This window comes from Myotis myotis, unplaced genomic scaffold (genome assembly GCF_014108235.1).
Source record: "Myotis myotis isolate mMyoMyo1 unplaced genomic scaffold, mMyoMyo1.p scaffold_m19_p_7, whole genome shotgun sequence".
Taxonomy (NCBI): domain Eukaryota; kingdom Metazoa; phylum Chordata; class Mammalia; order Chiroptera; family Vespertilionidae; genus Myotis; species Myotis myotis.
Window position 1 is genome coordinate 2125370 of NW_023416379.1, and position 18701 is coordinate 2144070.

Genomic DNA, 18701 nt, shown 5'->3' on the forward strand with positions numbered 1-18701 from the left:
GCGTCAACCCCACAGAGACCGGCGAGCAGAGACCCTGAGCCTAAGAGTCCAGTCATGGTGCTGGCGAGGCCTCGGCCCAGTCACCCTGTTATACAGAATGGCGTCATAGAAACTCGTGCAACTCGACATGTACCACTGTGCCGGCCATTCCAGAGGACACAGGAAGGAGTCAGCGTGGCCCCGGCCTGCACAGCGTCCACAGTGCACTAAGGAAGCGTGGCATTGCCAAGTTCATGTTACTACGTCAGAGTGTGATGAATTCTTAAATGGAAGAGTCCATACGTGGGCAGTGACAGATTCCAACAGGAAGGATTGGGCAGATGTGTTAGCTGAGACCGTAGGACCGGAACTCGGAGTCTCAATCCCTCTCACCCGTGACCAGGGAGCAGCTAGTGGGGCTGCTGGGCTTGGAGGCTCCACACTACTCCACCTGCCCAGATTGAGGGGGACGGGGGGGGGGGCAATTTTGCATGTGCTCCAAGGAGGGGTGCAAAGGCTTACCAAGAAGTATGAAAGGTTAAAAAAAAAAGTATGAAAGGTGAAATCAGCCCGCGAGGTGTGGAGTGTTGTCATCCCAGAGATGGATACCTCTTCACCTGTCACGAGAGGGTTAGCAACAGCTGTTCACCTCATCCCCATAGAGCAGGACAGTAAGTCAAGCTCAGCCAACTGTCCACATCTCCGTCACAGGAAGTTATGAAAGACCTATTCCGGAGACAGTGACTGTTCTCAATGTAATTTGTACTCTTTTCTTTCCAAGTTGTTTTGATGAATATGTCCTTCTGCTTGTAAATACACTGCATGCTAATAGTCATCAATGCATTGAAAGTGTTACAGATGCAGCCGCCTGCAGTCCCTCCACCCACTGGCACGTCCTTCCACGTGACGGTGCATTTTCTCCCGCCTTTGCTGAGGACCAAGCAATCGTGATGCCACGTAAACGGGTCTCTGGAGGCTTCCTTTAGCACTTCTATGTTGCCTGATTTTCTACTGGAAAAGGTAGCGGGATACTCATGTCCATCAAGAAAAAAAAATGATATAGTAGATAAAATGAAAGGAAGATATTTAATTTGTATTATATGGTCTTCTTATGGGCAAATACGTGATAGAATACAATTCATAATATATGAGAAAATTAAGTTCTTAAGCAATCACTAGGATCTATAACTAGAACATGGATGAGTTGCGGGAGTGAATTTATTTTAAAAATAAGTGAACATTTTCTTGCTGATGGAACCCAGGACTTCCACACTAGGGTGCGCTTCCCCTGTGACGAGCTGGAGAAGGACAGATTCGCCCTGAGGACAGAGCCGCGGGGGCCTCCACTGGGGTTGACCTGCTGTCCTTGTTGCGTAGACCAAGTGGGACCCTCAGAGGCCGAGCAACTCCAGTGCCACTGCTCAGTCTTCGATGGGCTGGGGAGCAAACCATCTCCAAGAACCGTAGCCAGCAGCTCTCCGCACCCCAGACGCCAGAGACGCGCCTCTTCCTCGTCCTGTAAGGCGGCACCGCAGGGGTCATCGATGGTGGAGGCAGTTTCACTCCCGACCCTCCAATGTCTTGATTCCGGACGCCCCAACCCCGCGATAGCGTCACCTTGGGAAGCTGGGCAAATGCGCGGTGCTGTGCTGGGGTGAAAAATATGACGAACGCTTTGATCATCCGAAAGGACCCTCCTGCCTCGTGGGCAAGTCTCCGTGGCTAACAGGGCCTCTTCTTCCCACGTCACCCCAGCTTCCTCCCTTTCCCTAAAGGGCCCCTCGGGTGGGTTTGGGGATGGGTTGTATTGTTCGGCTGCAAAAATAAAGCAGATGGTATAGGGAAGTCAAAGATGAGGTGGTCGGGACCCTGACAGGAAGCCCGTGTAGATAAGCAGAGGGGAATTGTTCATTAAAACGAATGAACACGAATGTGGAGTTTCTGCTCATCCATTGCGCGCAGTGATTTAAGTTCCTGAGGCTCCTTGGGCCTTGGTTAGCGAGCAAATCTGCGGGAACAGGTGTGTCCATGGGTCTCTGTCTTTGCAAGTAACTTTGCCAGAATTCCTTCACAGCTTGTCTTCCCTCCGGAGTCAGCCTAGTGCTGTGCAGGGGATAGAGCAGGCGGGGTACCGTCCCGGAGCCCGGCCCGGAGACCTGGACAGACAGACAGACGCTGGCCACTCTGCACACGGCCTGACTCGCAGCTGCGCTTCTGCTCAGAGACCCCAGGGTCTGTGGACTGGCCACCCCGATCCACCCTGAGGAAGGGCTGGGAGAGGCACCCCCTTTAGTCTCCCAAGCAAGTGAGGGCGTTCTCAGTCGATTCTCTCAAAAGCGACACGACCGTCGCCAGTCACAGCAACACTCGCCTCTGCCTCTGGCCAAGCCTCCCTCAGGCGGCGGCGCCCACTGCACGGAGCCGCGCTGTTCAGTGTCCGCCCCCTCCCTGCCCGCGGCCAGGCCCCCCCAGCCACGGCTAGCGACTGAGGAGGTGACAGCCGTGGCCGAGACAGCCTGTGTGTTTCCGTGGAAGCCGCGCTTGGTGAGAAGGTCAGTCATCGAATGGGGCTCATTTTTCATCGGAGACGAGGGCAGTGCCAAGGCCCTTCCCGTTGGAACGGAACCGGCTGGTTTGCAGGTGATCACGTGGGCCCTGGAGCAGTTTCTGTCTTAAAAGGAAAAGTATGGTTGAAGATTTATACCTTAAAAATGTCTGGAGCATTGACCAAGCAGCAAAGCTTTAATGAGATTTGTAAACCAAATGATGAAGCAAAGGTTAGGGCTGTTTGTAGAAAAAAGATCCTTATTGAAGAAATCTTATTATTTCAAACTGCAGTATTCACACCAGAATTATTTTCAGTGAATGAGGCAATAGGCCTGCAAGGTTAGAGCGAAGGTAGCAGAGAGTGTGAGCTCTCCATAGAAAACCCTAAGTGACCTGCTGACCGTTCAGCCAGCAGCCATGACGCGCACTGACCACCGGGGGGAGATGCTCAACGCAGGAGCTGCTGAACTGAGGTGACTTGGCAGCTGCGGTTCTCGGGTGATGCACCCGGAACCAGAGAGGAGGGGGACCCAATTCCGGGGTGTGTCACCCGAGAACCGCCCTCTCGCAATCTGGGACCCTTCGGGGGATGTCGGAGAGCCAGTTTTGGCCCAATCCCTGCAGGCCAGGTCAAGGGACACCACTTCTAGGAATATATCTCAAGAAATCAGAAACACCCGTCAGAAAGGACACATTTTCTTTTTCTTTTTGTTTTGTTTTTCCAAAGCTCTCCCGGTTCCTCTCTCTTTCACAACCCGTTTCTTCCCTCAGTCCTCACATCTCCACCTTCTACTCTAGTTTGCTGGAGATTATTATGTTATTTAATTCTTGCTTCTGCTTTTATTTTAAACCCATGGGTATTTTTGGTCATAACTTTACCCCACTTTATGAAAACATTTTGTCTTTTATCTGCCATTTCCCCCTTTATTTACCTTATTCTCTTTCCTGATAACTTCTTTGCACAGGGAGATGCTGTGTTTAAGTCATTGACTTCCCACCCGCAAGCCAGTCACCACGGAGGCTCATGGGGCGAGCACGCTGGCAGCTCAGCTGGAATCTTCTTTAGGACATGCCAGGCCTTTTTAGCTTTTTTGTTGTTGTTGTTTTGTAAATTCTCATCTGAGGATATTTTTTCCATTGATTTTTAGAGAACGGGAGGGAGAGACAGAGAGAGAGAGAAACATTGATGTGAGAGAGACACATCGATTGACTGCTTCCCACACCCACCACAACCAGGGCAGGGGATGGAGCCTGCAACTGAGGTACGTGCCCTTGACCAGAACTGAACCGGGGGCCCTTCAGTTCATGGGTCGACACTCTATCCACTGAGCCAAACCGGCGAAGGCTCGTTAGCTTTTGGTTCTCCCCACACCACTGAGATCTGCCACAGTCATTTCCTGAAAACGTGACCAGTCCTGTGATTTCTCTTCCCTCTCATCTTCCCTGATTTTCGTTATGCACGTAGGTCGGGGAAGCTCCTCGTCCCCCGGGAAGGATGCTGCCCGGCCTGGTGCCCAGAGAGCCCACGGGGCCAGTGAGTTGCACACACGGGGCCCTGGCTCCACTGGCCCCAATCCATCTCACCCCTGCACTCCTGTCGGTATCCCGGCTCAGGTGGCTCACATCCCACAGTCCCACCCAAGGGGGGGGGTGTGTGTATGCGCATGCATGTGTGTGTGTGTGTGTGTGTGTGTGAGAGAGTGTGGGTGAGTGTGTGTGAGTGTGTGTGAGTGTGTGTGAGCATGTGTATGCGAGTGTATGTGAGTGTGTGTGTGTGTGTGTGTGTGAGAGAGTGTGTGTGAGTGTGTGTGAGCATGTGTATGCGAGTGTATGTGAGTGTGTGTGTGTGAGTGTGTGTGTTTGTGAGTATGTGTGTATGAGTGTCAATGTGTGTGTGTGTGAGTGACTATGTGTGTGTGTGTTTGTATGTGTGAGTGTGTGTGAGTGTGTGAGTGACTGTGAGTGTGAGTGTGTGCGTGCATGTGTGCATGCATGTTCCTTGTTCTCCTCATTGCTTTTCCGAGCTTTCTTCCAGGAGAGGAGGCAAGGTCTTCGCCCCGTTATCTGATATAAGGAGTCCCCTCTCCACCCTCCTGTGCCGTGGAAATCGCGGTCACATAACTAAGGGAATGCGTCTCCTGTTGAACAAGCCACTGCTGGCGCCTCTGGGACACTAGGATGCGCAGGCGCCCTGGGCATGTCCCCCGGTGGGAATGGACCCTGTGCCCTGGCACCTCAGGCGGACGAGGGGTCACTGGACACCCCGTGCTTCTAGCCAGGACGCCTGAATGACAGGAGACCTCTGGCGGGTGTCTGAAATCAGACCCACGGACGGCGACAGCTGCATCCAACAAGCCCCAGGTGACCCGAACCCTGGCCTGGGCTGAAAGCTAAGCCCCGGCACAGCTGTGTCTGAGCCCCACGCCCAGTGGGGAGTAGCAAACAGTCTATTCTTTCAAACCAGTTGTTTCCTGAAGCATTTGTCCCGTCTGCCCAGGATTTGCCAGAGCCGGGCAGCCTGTTGCTGCTGAAGCCCAGGGCCCAGCCAGCTGCCCGCTGCCCGCCAGGGCCCAGGGGTCTGAGGCCGCCCGAGTGGCATTGGCTTACTTGCAGCTGTTATTACCCCAGCCCAGGGGCCCTTGCATAATCCCCCAGGAGAGGGAGAGAGACAGAGGGGGAGGGAGGGGGGAGGAGGGGAGAGGTCTTTACTTCTGGGCTCTGCTTCTCCGAGCGGCTCTGAGAGCAGGGAAACAGACTCAGGGGCCGCACGGACTGTGCACACTGACTGCTCGTCAGTGAGGCCAAGTGAGGCTGGAAAGCAGCACGCTCCCCGCAGCAGCCCTTACTCAGGGTCTAGAAGGGCTTAGCAAGTTCAAACACTCCCCTGCCTTCGTCTCCATCTCCGGTGGTGGAATTGCTAAACGAGACCAATATTCGCGTTTAATAAACACAGAAGCGGGGTGGCTGACCGCCTCGGGTGGCGCAGAGCACAGGGCGTCCTGCGAGGGCTGCTGGACAATCGCTGCTTCAGCACAAGGGGAGGGAGGCTCCCGATGAGGTGGGTCCTGGTGATGAGGGTGACCTTCCCTGAGGGGAACTGACTCAGGGTAGCCACTGACAGGGAGCGTCCTCGCCCCTGCGGGGTGCGGGGAAGCAGACCGCTCTGCCGGGACCCTGTGAGCGGGGGCACGGATCTGACCCGGGGGGAGGCCTCGCTGTTCAGATACATCTTTCTTCCCCAGAGTGTGTTGTTTTCAGACTCTTAAACGGCGTTATTTTTAGAGTGTTACTCATTCTCTAGCCTCTTACAGGCTGGCCCGGTGTGAAGAAGGCTCCCTGTCACCAAGCTTCCCTCAGTTAAAGAACAAGTCCAAAGGCACGAAAAAGAATCACGACAGTCAGCTTAACAAAACACCCAGGCCTGTGACTCCCCGGGGAAATGCTTTTTTAATATGCCCAAGGATTTATTGGTTTTCATCTGTGCCTCGATAAAATGTGTTTTTTCCTACGTATTGTATTCACTCTCCACAATGAAGCAAAAAACAGAACTCACACAATCAGAATTTTACCAACCACCAAGCTCTGCATGGACTCATTCAAACCTTTAGAGCAACAGGCGTTTTCAAATTGCAGGAAAACTGCATTTTATTCCTATTAAGGCAGAGCATACAATGCCGGTATTTTTCAAGGCAGATAGAGGATAGATAGATGAGAAAGGGGGGATACATACATGCATACATACATACACATAGAGAGATAGATAATAGATAGATGATGATGATGATGATAGATAGATAGATAGATAGATAGATAGATGATAAATAGGTGATAAATAGATAGATGATAGATAGATAGATAGATAGATAGATAGATAGATAGATAGATAGATAGATACAGGAGAGAGAGAGAGAGAGAGAGAGAGAGAGAGAGAGAGAGAGAAAGAGAGAGGCTGACCAATATGAAGGGGAATCGCACCTTCAGAGCTCTAATCACCAGGTCCCATCACGGCTCTGGTCCATCCCACCTGATCCCTGGTGAGGCGAAGAAAGCTGAGCCTCGGGGAGACCGTCCGTCCTGTTCAGAGACAGTGACGGGGGACCTCAGCTTTAGTCCCTTCACCCGCGTGCGGCCTTCCCGCCGCCCTCCCCCTCTCCCTCGGGTACCAGGTCACCGTAGCTACTGCCCCCTCCTCCCTGCAGCTCCAGTCCCTCCGAGGAGCCCCGGTTCCTCTGGCCGCACAGCCTCATCTCCGGCCCTGTCATCTGCTCTCCCGCCCACAGAGCCGGCTCACACCCATTCCTCGCACAGCCCCGCCCGCCCCGGCTGACCAGCCTCTGCCGCCCGCACAGCACCGGCCTCGGCCTGGTGCCCCAGGCAGGGCAGGGCAGGGCAGGGCTGCTGGCTCCGGCGGCCACTATTCTGTCCCCAACGTTTCTCAGGACAAAGAGGACTGGATCCGGCGCTGGGCTCGCCTTCCACCAAGACCTCCGTCCCCTTCTCCTCCAGCCAAGCACACGGCTCCTTGCTCATGGGACCCCGCCCCGCTGAGCCCATCCGCACCTCATTCCCCACCCTCCTTCGCCCCTAATGTTTTATAGGGCCCCCGGGGCCCCAGGAAACCACTTTAGGAAACAGTTTGAGAAACCGTGTCCCAACAGGTCTCTCTGCGTTTAAATGTGTCCTCTTCTGAACCTTTATTCCCTTCCGCCCTCTGTGTAGGGCAGTGATGGCGAACCTATGACACGCTGTCTGAGGTGGCACGCGAACTCATTTTTTTGGTTGATTTTTCTTTGTTAAATGGCATTTAAATATATAAAATAAATATCAAAAATATAAGTCTTTGTTTTACTATGGTTGCAAAGATCAAAAAATGTCTATATGTGACACGGCACCAGAGTTAAGTTAGGGTTTTTCAAAATGCTGACACGCCGAGCTCAGAAGGTTCGCCGTCACTGGTGTAGGGCCTCACTCATCTCCCTCCCTGGCTACATCGCGTGGTCACACCTGTGTCTGGCGTCCTTCTACTCTGTCGCTTGCACTCCCTGCATCTGTTGGCTCCAGGGACAGCTGGCATGGCTGCCAGTGACATGATCCTCCAAGGAGCTCTTGTAAACTCACCCGAACGGCTTGGTGAGAGCTGGGCACCACACAAGCTCCTGAGAAAAGCGCCAGCATGAACCTTCCCACCAGGCCCTGTCCTGAGCACGCTTATCCTTTCAGCATTCTAACCTGGAGGGAAACCGGCAATGACTCTACCGCCTCACTTGAAAACTGGGGAGGTTGAGGAAAGAACTTCTTATTCCCCCCAAAAAAATGCCCTTTCTGCATTACATGCCGAATTAAAAGCACATATTCCCTAGAGCTCGGATGGGGGCGGGTAAACCTTATCTGTGAAGGCCCAGATGCTAAGTGTATTTGGCTTTGTGGGCCGTGATGTCTCTGTTGCAACTACTCGATTCTCTTGTTGCCAGAGGAGGCGGGGCAGCCGTCGCAGTGTGTGAAGGACGGGCCTGCCTGAGTCCTCATAAGGGTTAGTGACCGAACGGGCAGGCTGGCGCAGGCCGCGGGCGTGGGTGGCCGGCCCTGCGCCATGTCCGTCAGTGAGAGCCCCCTGGAGAGAGCTGTCTGCAAGCAGCTTCCAGAGCTACGGAGAGCTCACTCACCCACTCGCTCCCGCGGAGTTTCATTCGCAAGGATAAGACCCCGCCAAAGTTATTGGAGATTAAATTTTAAACGAATATCAGGGGAGAGGAGGCGGGAAAACTCAGCACAGAGAAGCGTAGAAATGCCACGCAAACCTCCGAGTCAACAGCCTGCTGAGCGCGGCCCGGAGGGCTCACAGGAGGCTATGAGAGCTCGTGGAGGGCAATCCATAAAGAGACACAGATGTGGAAGCTTAACCCCCACAGATGACGCCCTGAAGCTAAAACAAACGAGAGACAGCTGGACCTGAGGGTGTTTAACCCCCTCTGTGGGGCTGCTCCCCCAGGTCACATGACTTTCAAAAGACAGACCCTCCTCCTTCTCATCTTCCTGCTCCTCCTCAGTGCCCTCATCATCTTCATCCTTGGCCTACCTTCGTTTTCATCTGCATTTTCACCTCCTCCTCATCTTCACCCTCCTCATCTTCACCATCCTTTTCATCTTCCTCCTCATCATCATCACCCTCCTTTTCATCTTCCTCCTCATCATCACCATTCTTATCTTCATGCTCCTCCTCAGCACCCTCATCATCTCATCCTCAGCCTTCATCATCTTCATCCTCACCTTCATCATCCTCATCATTGTCCTCACCCTCATCCTCATCTTCATCTTCCACCTCACCTTCATCCTCATCCTCATCTTCATGACCATCCACATTGTTCTCACCATCTTCATTCTCATCATCACCTTCCTTTTCATCATTCTCTCCATCTTCATTCTCATCATCACCTTCCTTTTCATCATTCTCTCCATCTTCATTCTCATGACTAGCCTCTTCCTCCTCCTCATGGATATTTGCAGGTTGCCCTGTGGTGAAACATTATGCTTAATGTTTCACACGTTGGGCTTAATCTTGCTACAGCCTGTGAAACAGAGACAGACAGTGCCGTTCTCACTCTGCTACAGGACGCTGGGACTCAGCAACCTGACAACAGCCACACACACGGTGGAACACTACTTGGCCGTAAAACAAAAAGGAAATCTTACCTTTTGCAACAGCATGGACGGACCTGGAGATTACTATGCGGAGTGAAATAAGCCGGCCAGAGAAAGACAATACCATGTGATCTCACTTACATGTGGAATCTAAGGAACCAATAAACTGATGGACAAATAGAAACAGAGGCAGGGAGGCACGGAACAGACTGACAGCTCCGAGGGGAGGGGCTGAGACTGGATGGAAGAAGGTGAAGGGCTTAACAAAAACTATAGATGCGTCACACATAGGCACAGACCACAGTGTGGTGATAGCCAGAGGGCGGGCGTAGGGGTGTAGGGGTGGATGGGGTGGATGGGGTGGAGGGAGGTGGGGAAAATGGAGATGGAAGAGACTTTGCTTGAGGTGATGGCTTCGAGGCGCAGTGTGCAGATGGTGTTTTATTGAGTTGTACACTTGAAACCTGTGTGGTTTTGCTAACCAATGTCACCCCAATAAATTCAATTAAAAAAAAAGAAAGTGGCCAAGCCCACATTCAATCCAGGCCTCTACGGTGCCGAGCCCGTTCGCTAACGCGGAAAACTGAAACGTTGCTCCTTCGCTTTGCGGTACGGCTTATGAGTGCTGCTCAGAGATGCTCGTGACTAAAATCCTTATCGCCATCTGGGCCCGTCTTGAGCATCTCTTTGGTACCACAAATAGCTGCAGATTCAAAATGGCACCAGCACCGTCACCCTGGCCAGGCCCCTGGCAGGGTGAAGGGGTAGCAAGTGCAGCCTCGGTGCCCGGAGCAGAGGGTTTCAGGAGCAGCTGGGAGGCCCTGCTGCCCTCGCACTGGCCATGCATATGCATGGCATCACCTCCCTCGCTTCTGCGGTTGTTCTGTGTTTTCTCCGCCCGGAGATGTGGGGAAGCCAGCCGGAGGGCACGAAGGCTCCAGCCTGAACGCCTGTCTTTCTTCTTAGAAACAGAATCTGCTCCTAAATCATCGCAAAGACTGCATTATTCATAGGCCACAGAGAAAAGATTCCATTTAAAACAAAAATGGCAGAAAGACTGCCCTTACCTGGGACTTGCAGTGGACTGGTTTCCTCCCTCAAGCAGAACCATCGCAGGTGCTGTGATCATGCTGGCCTGGCCGGTGTGGTCAGTGGTTAGGGCGTTGACCCCTGACACTTTGGTGCACAGGTTCAATTCCCGGTCAAGGGCACATACCTGGGTTGCAGGTTCCATCCGGGCCACAGTTGTGCAGGAGGCAACCAATTGATGTGTCTCTCTCACACTGATGTTTCTCTCTCTCTCTCTCCCCTCCCTCTCTTCCATCCTCTCTAAAAATCAGTGGAAAAAATATCTTTAGGTGAGGATTAACAAGAAAATAAAAACTAATGAGAAGCAACCAAGAAGAACAGCCTTGCTTGTGATGAGGGGGTTTTGTTCTAATGTGTCTCCCGGAAGGAGCGGGCCCGGCTCCATGTTGAAGAAGAATGAGCGTCTGCTTGTCCAGCCGGACCCATCACCCGGGGCGGCTGTCCTGGGCGCGCTGCTCTCAAGCTCCCCAAAGTCCAGAAGGTGCTTGAAGGACTCGGGAAGTTCGGCAGGGAAGGAGGAGGGCAGCGCTGAGTGTCAGGGTGGGGTGTCCACGTCTGACAGCACCTTCTCCTTTCTGCACACTGAGAGGGGCCCCGAAAGGAGGTTTGCTGGGCAGGACAAATGGAAGACGTACAAGCAGCTGAGGGGGGCGGCATCGATGGAGCCGTGCACTTGGTCATCCCCACGGGCTCTGGGGACCATGAGATCGCCAGCCGCCTCTCTCGGGCTTGGAGTGTAAACTGCCTCACCGGATGTGAATTGCTCAACGTGGTCAAAATATGTCATTGCAGAGGCTCGACTGTAAACATTTTCAGGAGAAATTCGGATTTCTGACTTGAAAATAGAGGTTTGGAAGTCCAGAGTAACTGAGGGTTCCAGTGTATGGAATGTGGGGGGCCGGGTGGCTGCTGTTAACGAGGAGAATGTTACCATTAAAACCCCTGAGACGGGCTCTGATGGGGCTGGGCCACAGCGCCTCCTGCCCGCTGTGTGCATCTGAGCTGCGGCGGTAAGCTGTGACTCATCGGGGCAGGTCTGTGTGCTGCTCACCCTTTTATCACCAGTGCCTGGCCTTAGTAGAAATTTAATAAATATTTTCTTAAGTGAGTTCATGAAAGGGAGAAAAGAAGAGAGAGAGAGAGAGAGAGAGAGAGAGAGAGAGAGAGAGAGAGAGAGAGAGGAAGCCTCAAACTAGGAGGTTACAATCTTGTCATGTGCTCAAGCAATTAACATGTATAAGTGTCTAACCATATAGTATGTGACACACAAAAGACAGCTTTTCTGTCAGATGCCGCACAAGGAACGGCAGGCAGGCCTGGGCAGGAAGAGCTTTCTCTTGAGACACGGTAATTGGGGGCAGAACTGTGAGTCAAACACAGAGGAAGCAGAGATACCAAGATGTTCGGGAGCCTGCTGCCTCCCACCCACGGTCCAGCCCCCAAGCGGGAATCACGACATGCTGATCGGTTCCGCCTAATGAGAACAAGAAAAGAACATTGTAGTCACCAAAGCTTCTCAAGAAAACCTCCATCATCCTTCCCAAATGGAGTCTTTTAAATACACCTTCCGTCACAGGAGATTGCAAACACATGCAGAAGTGGACAATAGTACAATGAATCCTCATTGTTCAGCTTCAGCAATGATCAGTTCATAGAGCAAAGTCAAGAATCAAATCTCATTTCATCTCTAACCCTGCCCCCTCTTCCTCCTGTAACTCAAAGATGGCGCCCCCTCTCCCCTGCATCCCAGCCCCACCCCTTCCTCCGGGCTCCACCGTGGGATGTGAGTAAATGGGGTCACCCTGCTCTGGTAACACACCCAGGAGAACATGTGTGAGCAGCCAGCTGAGGAGAGAGCTGTGGTCATCCTACTTGTCCCTGCCAAGGCCATTCTGGGTCAGCTGACAGCCATTCGAGCTGAAACGGAAAGAATCGCTCAGCCAGGCACAGCCAAGATCCGCAGAGCCTCCGCTCAACATTCCCAACTTGTAAACAAAAATGTGAGTTAGAAGACCTCGATGATGCTTTTTCTCCTCATCTATAATTTCAGCACCCAGGGTACAGTTTAAATGTTGGGTTGTTTGGGGTTATTTACTATTTTTTAAATAAAAGCTTGGCTTGCTAGCATCTTCCAGGGGTGACCAGTTAATCATTTTGTTTTGATTTGGGGGTTTTTGCACCATTACAAACTCATTGATACAAATATATTTCATGCACAGCCGTCCCCTGCAGGAATTGTTAAAATTGAAGCATAAAATATCCGATATTTCTCTGGTGGAACTTCTTCCAGGCAGCTCCTGGATTCTTTAGACACCGTGGTTCTAGGCCTTGATGCTGGGCGTTCATCTGGTATCTTTCCGTCCCCTCACCCGGATCAGCCTTTTCTCTAAGGATCCGTGAGGCCCTGGAGAGGAAACGGTATGTAGAGACCACACTCTGGGCTCCGAGGTGCTCACTGTTGCTGGGTTGCACGCTGTTTCTAGGTCTTTTCCAGGAACAGAGCCAGAAGGGAAATGTCATTTTCTTAACAAAACCCACCAGGACTTCCTATGGATGTTCCAGATCAAACTCAGGGCCCAGGTGTTCGCTTTCCTCCTTTGATCTCATCCCTTCCTTTTTCACTACAATTTTTTCCTGTTCTTAGTGACGCTGGGGATGATAGAATATCATACAATTGTCCATCTATTTTATTCCCATCACACACACAACAACCTCTAAATTATGTCAGTGCTATAACCAGCAATATGATGACTGAAAACAGCTTATGATTTAAAAAGTTCTTGTCCTCTGTATCTGTATGTACATGAAAGATTTAAAGTTAAATTCTTTTATTCTAAACCGCTTTAAACAGCTTCTGTTGTGTGGTTATGACACCAAATGAATATTTGGCAGCTATACCTCCAACTATTAATTGAAGTTAACTTTTAATTTCAAGGAGTTGTTGGTAGTTTTTTGTTTTTTTTTCAATTTAATTCCATGTCTTAATTATGTAAAGTTACATTCATAGAGTCAACTGTATATAAGTGTATTTAAAGAAGATGAAGGAAGATAGTTTTTATAAAATACTAAGTGTCTGAGTTCCTGGAAACAAAGACAATTTAATGCATGTGCATCAATAAGTAAACACATTCCAGTAAAATTCTGATGTCCCAATCAAAGTAGATTTATAATGTGAAGTTAAAGGGGCGTCATATTTGGCAGCTATGGAGAATACAAAGTATATGCAAATTATGGCGCAGAGTAATAAGCAATCACCTGTGAAAGCTCCACAAAATTAGAGAACGTTACCCACAGTTTTTATTCGGTCTGTGTCATTCTTTGCTACTGTGTCCTTTGTTTTCCCCTTAATAACACGTCCTAAATTCCATGGTCATCATTTTATACATATATATACACAAAGGTAGATATATATACAAATTATATATATATCTATATATATAAAAGGCTGATATGCAAAGTGTCCCCTCGAGAGTTCGGCCGGGAGACCAGGAGTTCGATCGCTCACTATGATGTGCACTGACCACCAAGGGGCAGCGCGGAACAAAGGAAGGCCCCAGTTGGCAGCTGGGGAAGGGAGGTCCCAATTAGCAGCCAGAAGGCCCTGATCAGTCCTGATCCCTGGCCAGGCCTCGCGACCCTACCTATGCACAAATTTCATGCACTGGGCCTCTAGTGTGTGTATATGAAATATGAAAATTAGGCCAGGACACCATAATGGGTCACGACCAGACAGGAGGAGGTTGTGTGCGCAGGTGAGGCCCAGAGAGGAGACAGAGACAGGGGCAGTGAGCTGCCACACCCCGGCTCGGGCGGGTCCCCCAGAGCCAGAGCGGACATGGACAGGGACAGGGGGGCAGCCTGCAGCCTCCACAGCTGAGCCCAGGCCTGGAGAGGAGACGACTGGCCCGCCTCCTGCAGAAGCAGCGTGGCTCCCTCCCGCCTCCTGTGGAATCGGCGCGGGTCCCTCCTGGCTCCCGTGGGTGTGAGCGGCTCGCTTCTGCTTCCCACGGAAGCCACACGGCTCCTGTGGAAGCAGTGGGCGGCCTACTGCACGTGATATCGCGCGATGAGCTACTAGTATATACATACACTCACACACACACACGCATAGATTATATACTTCTATAGCTTTCTAATAGTTTTACCACATAGGTATATCTCTAAGAATCGTAATAATGCATCATTTCCATGTTTTATAGCTTTCCATACTTATTTACGTATTCACTCATTCTGATGGGAAGCATGAGGTTTGGGGGTGAGAGGAGATTGATGACTTGCGGACTATTTTGCATTGCTCCCCTACCCCAGACCCCCACGGAGCGGTGCAGCGAGAGCCAAAAGGAGCTGTGCGTGCCCCACCTGGGAGAGGAGCCCCGGGGTTATGAAATCGAGCTCACGTAGGCGCCAGTGCAGCTGCTCCGCGCCGCTCTGGGGGGAGTGGGAGGGAGGGCTTTGTTCTCTAAGCTAAACACAGGCCTCTGGGGAGAGGTGGGAACACGGGCTCGTTTATACAACCCTCTGGAATGTAGCACATGCCTCACCAGGGTTTTGTGTTTTCCTTCTCCGGGCTGAGGAAACACCACGGAACAGAACAGTGTCTTCACCAAGAACAGGGCGTCACACATGGTTGCATAAGCAAAACCTAGTAGCGAGCGTCATCCTACAACATCCTTCGGCTTAGAAAACATGTTAAGTAAACAGTCCCTGTCCGCTCCCGAGATCTGATCATGGGCACCGGCACCAGCACGTACCAAGCCTTCCCTACCCGTCACCTCCTTGATCCGCAGGACTCTGGGAGGCGCGGGCGCATGCTCCCACCCGCCAATGGAAGAGACGTGGAGAGCCAGTGAGGTCAGGCAGGTCACAGGGCTTCCGAGCCCTGGGGCAGAGCTGAGGCATAAAGACAAATGCTGGCGCTGTTTCTGGGTTCTTCCTACTCCGTGGCCGGGAAGACGGCTTTTTGATGTGACTAGAGCTAACCGAGGTAGGAAAGAGTCTCCCGTCCCCCAGAAACTCAGAATTTTAAAAGCGGGGGAAAGTGACCCAACGTTAAAGGGAAATGCAATTACCGACCCCGCAATGAAATTGCAAATCCAACTTGGCGAGAGCAGCAGTCACCGGTGAATGTCTCCGTCCCTTTTCATTAATATTCTAACCAAAGCAAAGCTATGACACTGGGCAGAATGAGGTTTATCCAAGCGTGACATTAATGTACCTATAAATCAGGAAACCCTGACACCATCCCCAGCCTTCACCCCATTCAGCGGGCTGTGTCACTCATGCTGGTGAGACCTAACAGAGACGCACCCGCGGGAGGCCTCAGCCAGCGTGACCCAGAGCCGCGTTCCCGGACCCCGGACTGAATCCTCTGTGATCCCACAGTGGCTGTCTCCCCACAGCCCAACCCGCAGGAACCCAAGGGCCCTGCGATGCCCCTTCCAGTTCCCTGAGTAAATACAGCTCAGCCGGCCTGAGTCCACCCTCTCCCGTCCTAGTCGTGCCCAGTCGTCCCCCCACCCAGTGGCACGTCCCTGGCCAGAGCAGGAACTGCTAAATGACTCTGAGGCCCCGTATTCTGAGAGCTGGACAGCCAGCCAAGCTCGCCGTGACCTTGGCCCGTGAACAGCAGACAAAGACCATCAGGATGCCATGTTCTCACACATGCACATGCACACACAGATACACAAACCTAATCGGCGGCCGTCCCATGGAGGTACGTAGAGGCCCGTGATTCTCTCTCATCCCTGATGTTTCTCTCTCCCCCTCTCCCTTCCTCTCTGCAATCAATAAAAATATATAAAAAATTAAATAAAAGTAGAAAAGTACATATTTATGGGTTTATAATCTACTTGGCGGTTCATGAATGTACTAGGAATGAAGGGTTAAAGTTGGAACACTCGCTGTCCAGAACCTCACGCGTGGCTCACCCCGCCCGTGTCCCGTGGCTTCAGCGTGGAGCGTGTGTGCATGGGCGGGGTTAAACAGGTGGACACGCAGAGGGCACAGCCGCCTCTGACTGCCACGTGCAACTCTGCATCCGGTCCAAGAACATGCCCGAGTCACAGTGTCCCCGTGGTGAGTGGGGACTCAATTTTGATCATTTGTCCACGAGCCCCTGCGAACTGCTCCTTCTTTGTCATTCATAATGTCCCAGCTGCTCCAGCTGCAAGGACGACGAGCAGGGAGACCATCCCCTGTCTCTATTCCTTGCTCTTCCTTTAAAGAGGGGCGAGGACAACGGGCCTGTCTTTGCGGGTTTATTCAAGCGCTCGCGTCCGAGACGTGGGATGTTCTCGTATCAGCCCTGTGCTCCCCCACAGAGCCACGAAGAACGGTCCACACGAGCGTCTATCCCACCTTCAGAGCAAGGCCTGGGCGTGTGCCTTTGGAGGGAGTCCCCATGGCCGCCTGGCAAAGTGGCCTTGGCAGTTTGGGGTCTGAGCTCTGCAGGGACAAGCAGAGTGGGTCTCAGGCTGTGAGAGCGTGAGCGTGTGAGCGTGCACCATGATGGCTGTGCGTGGACCAGCCTGTTAGAGGTGACATGTAACTGCTCTTCCCAAACCCCTCACCTCTGCTCCCGCCTCCCACCCACCCTGGCCAGCATCCTGGCCGGGCTGTCCCCTGGCCGGGCTGTCCCCTGGCCGGGCTGTTCCCTGGCCGGGCTGTCCCCTGGCCGGGCTGTTCCCTGGCCGGGCTGTCCCCTGGCCGGGCTGTTCCCTGGCCGGGCTGTCCCCTGGCCGGGCTGTTCCCTGGCCGGGCTGTCCCCTGGCCAGGCTGTTCCCTAGCCCTGTTCCTCCGGGACCCGGGCTGAGAGCGACCTCAGAACTCCTCGCAGGGCTGCACCGCCCTTCCTGGAGCCAATAGGATGTTTGCAAAACTCCAAACAGCCCGGGGAGGGTCAGGAAGCGGCGGGAAGGCCTGCTGCTCAGAGGTCGGGGACATCAGAGAGATCCGATCTGGCTGGGCTGTTTGGATTGTAAAGGGAACGGCCCCTCCCGGGACTGGACAAGGACAGTCTGCAGGCTCCCACGCAGAGCGCCACCCATGATGTCTGGCCGCGAGCCTCGGGGGCCCGGCAGGCAGGCCGGCGGTGATGCAGGAGCGCCCCAAGTCAGTGCTCACCTGGCACAGGGCAAGATGGAGGCGAGGAAAATGCTGGAACACACTCCAGGAGCTCCCTCAGCACTGGCACCTGCCCCGCGCTCTGCCTCTCCCGCACCTGAGATTCACCATCGGGGAGCAGATGCCAGAGCGCTCATCGCCTAACACCGAGGCCGCCGAGGGCACAGGACAGCGGCTCCCTGACAAGTGGGGGAGGGAGTGGGAGTGGGGGGGGCCCCTGCGCTGAGGGGCCGAGGCAGAGACCGCCCGGGAGATGAGGCACCGGGTGGGGAAACCTCACAGCTAAGCAGGGGCTCAGACATCATCTGGGAGGACGCGCCGGCTTCCCTATCGCCGGTGGAGCACCAACACTCCAAGGTCAGACTCCATGAGACGAGGAAGAGAAGAATCCGGAGAAAGGGCCCATCCCGCACGGCGGTCCCCGAAGGCGCAGGCAGAGGGGCCCATGGGTGTCAGGGAGGAGGAGGAGGAGGAGGAGGGCCACGACGCCCACTAGGGCCAGTCTTACCGACTCTCTGAGTGTGAGTGCGGTTTTCAGAGCCCTTTCCTTTAGCGCAGTTATTTATCACAGAGTCGCTCCAGAGAGCTCAGATTAGCTTTAAAAGCCCAGACTTGCCCTCGCCTGGCTGCTGTTGAGGAAGGAAGGACGCTACCTGCCGAGCTGAAGACGGCTGTCGCTGGTGTCAGCGCCCACGGCGGTGTCCGGAGACATCTCAGGTCATGATCCCTCCCAGGGTCCGAGAAGAACCAGCGACGAGCGGTCCCCTCTGCCCTCCGCGAGGGCTTCTGCTTCCCGGGGAGACTGAGCTCCCCCCGGAGCTCACCTTCCAGCCAGGAGAGGAGGGTCCCGGGCTGGCCCCTGCCTCCCAGCCCGCTGCTCTCTCACCGCACGACCGGGGCCTGCTGGGCGCTCAGGTTCAAGTGCTTCCCGTGAGAGTGAGACGCTCAGACAAGGAGAAGGAGCTGAGCTACGACCCACACCTGGGCCTTCGCGTGGTCGGAGCTGCTGACAAAGGTAGTGGGGCCCATGCTCACCCCGCCTGGGCCGTGCTCACCCCGCCTCGGCCATCACCCCGGGGCCCTCCGCGTGTCCTAACAGTTTGAGCTCCTGGGGGTTTTGCTTTCAAAGAGGAAAGTAGGAGCAAAAAATATCCCACCCAAAACAGTCGATGCCGCTGTGAAATACGCTCTGAGGGTGAAACAGCTTGAGGACTTTTCTCGTGTCCCGTAGGTCCTCGCAGAGATGGTGTCAAACAGCCTGGGACACACTGAGGCCAAAGCACTTGCAAACGCTCTGGCCTTCGGATGTGCTAAAGACCAAAATA

The 18701-nt window shown here is 53.3% G+C and overlaps 1 long non-coding RNA gene across 1 annotated transcript; it reads right to left on the reverse strand.

Moving 5' to 3' along the window:
• Positions 1–1179: 1179 nt before the first annotated feature.
• LOC118660593 lies at positions 1180–3631 on the reverse strand. Its single transcript, XR_004968987.1, has 2 exons — positions 3459–3631; positions 1180–2650 (listed from the first exon to the last, which is right to left on the reverse strand). It is a non-coding gene; the product is annotated as an uncharacterized LOC118660593 (long non-coding RNA).
• Positions 3632–18701: the final 15070 nt, after the last annotated feature.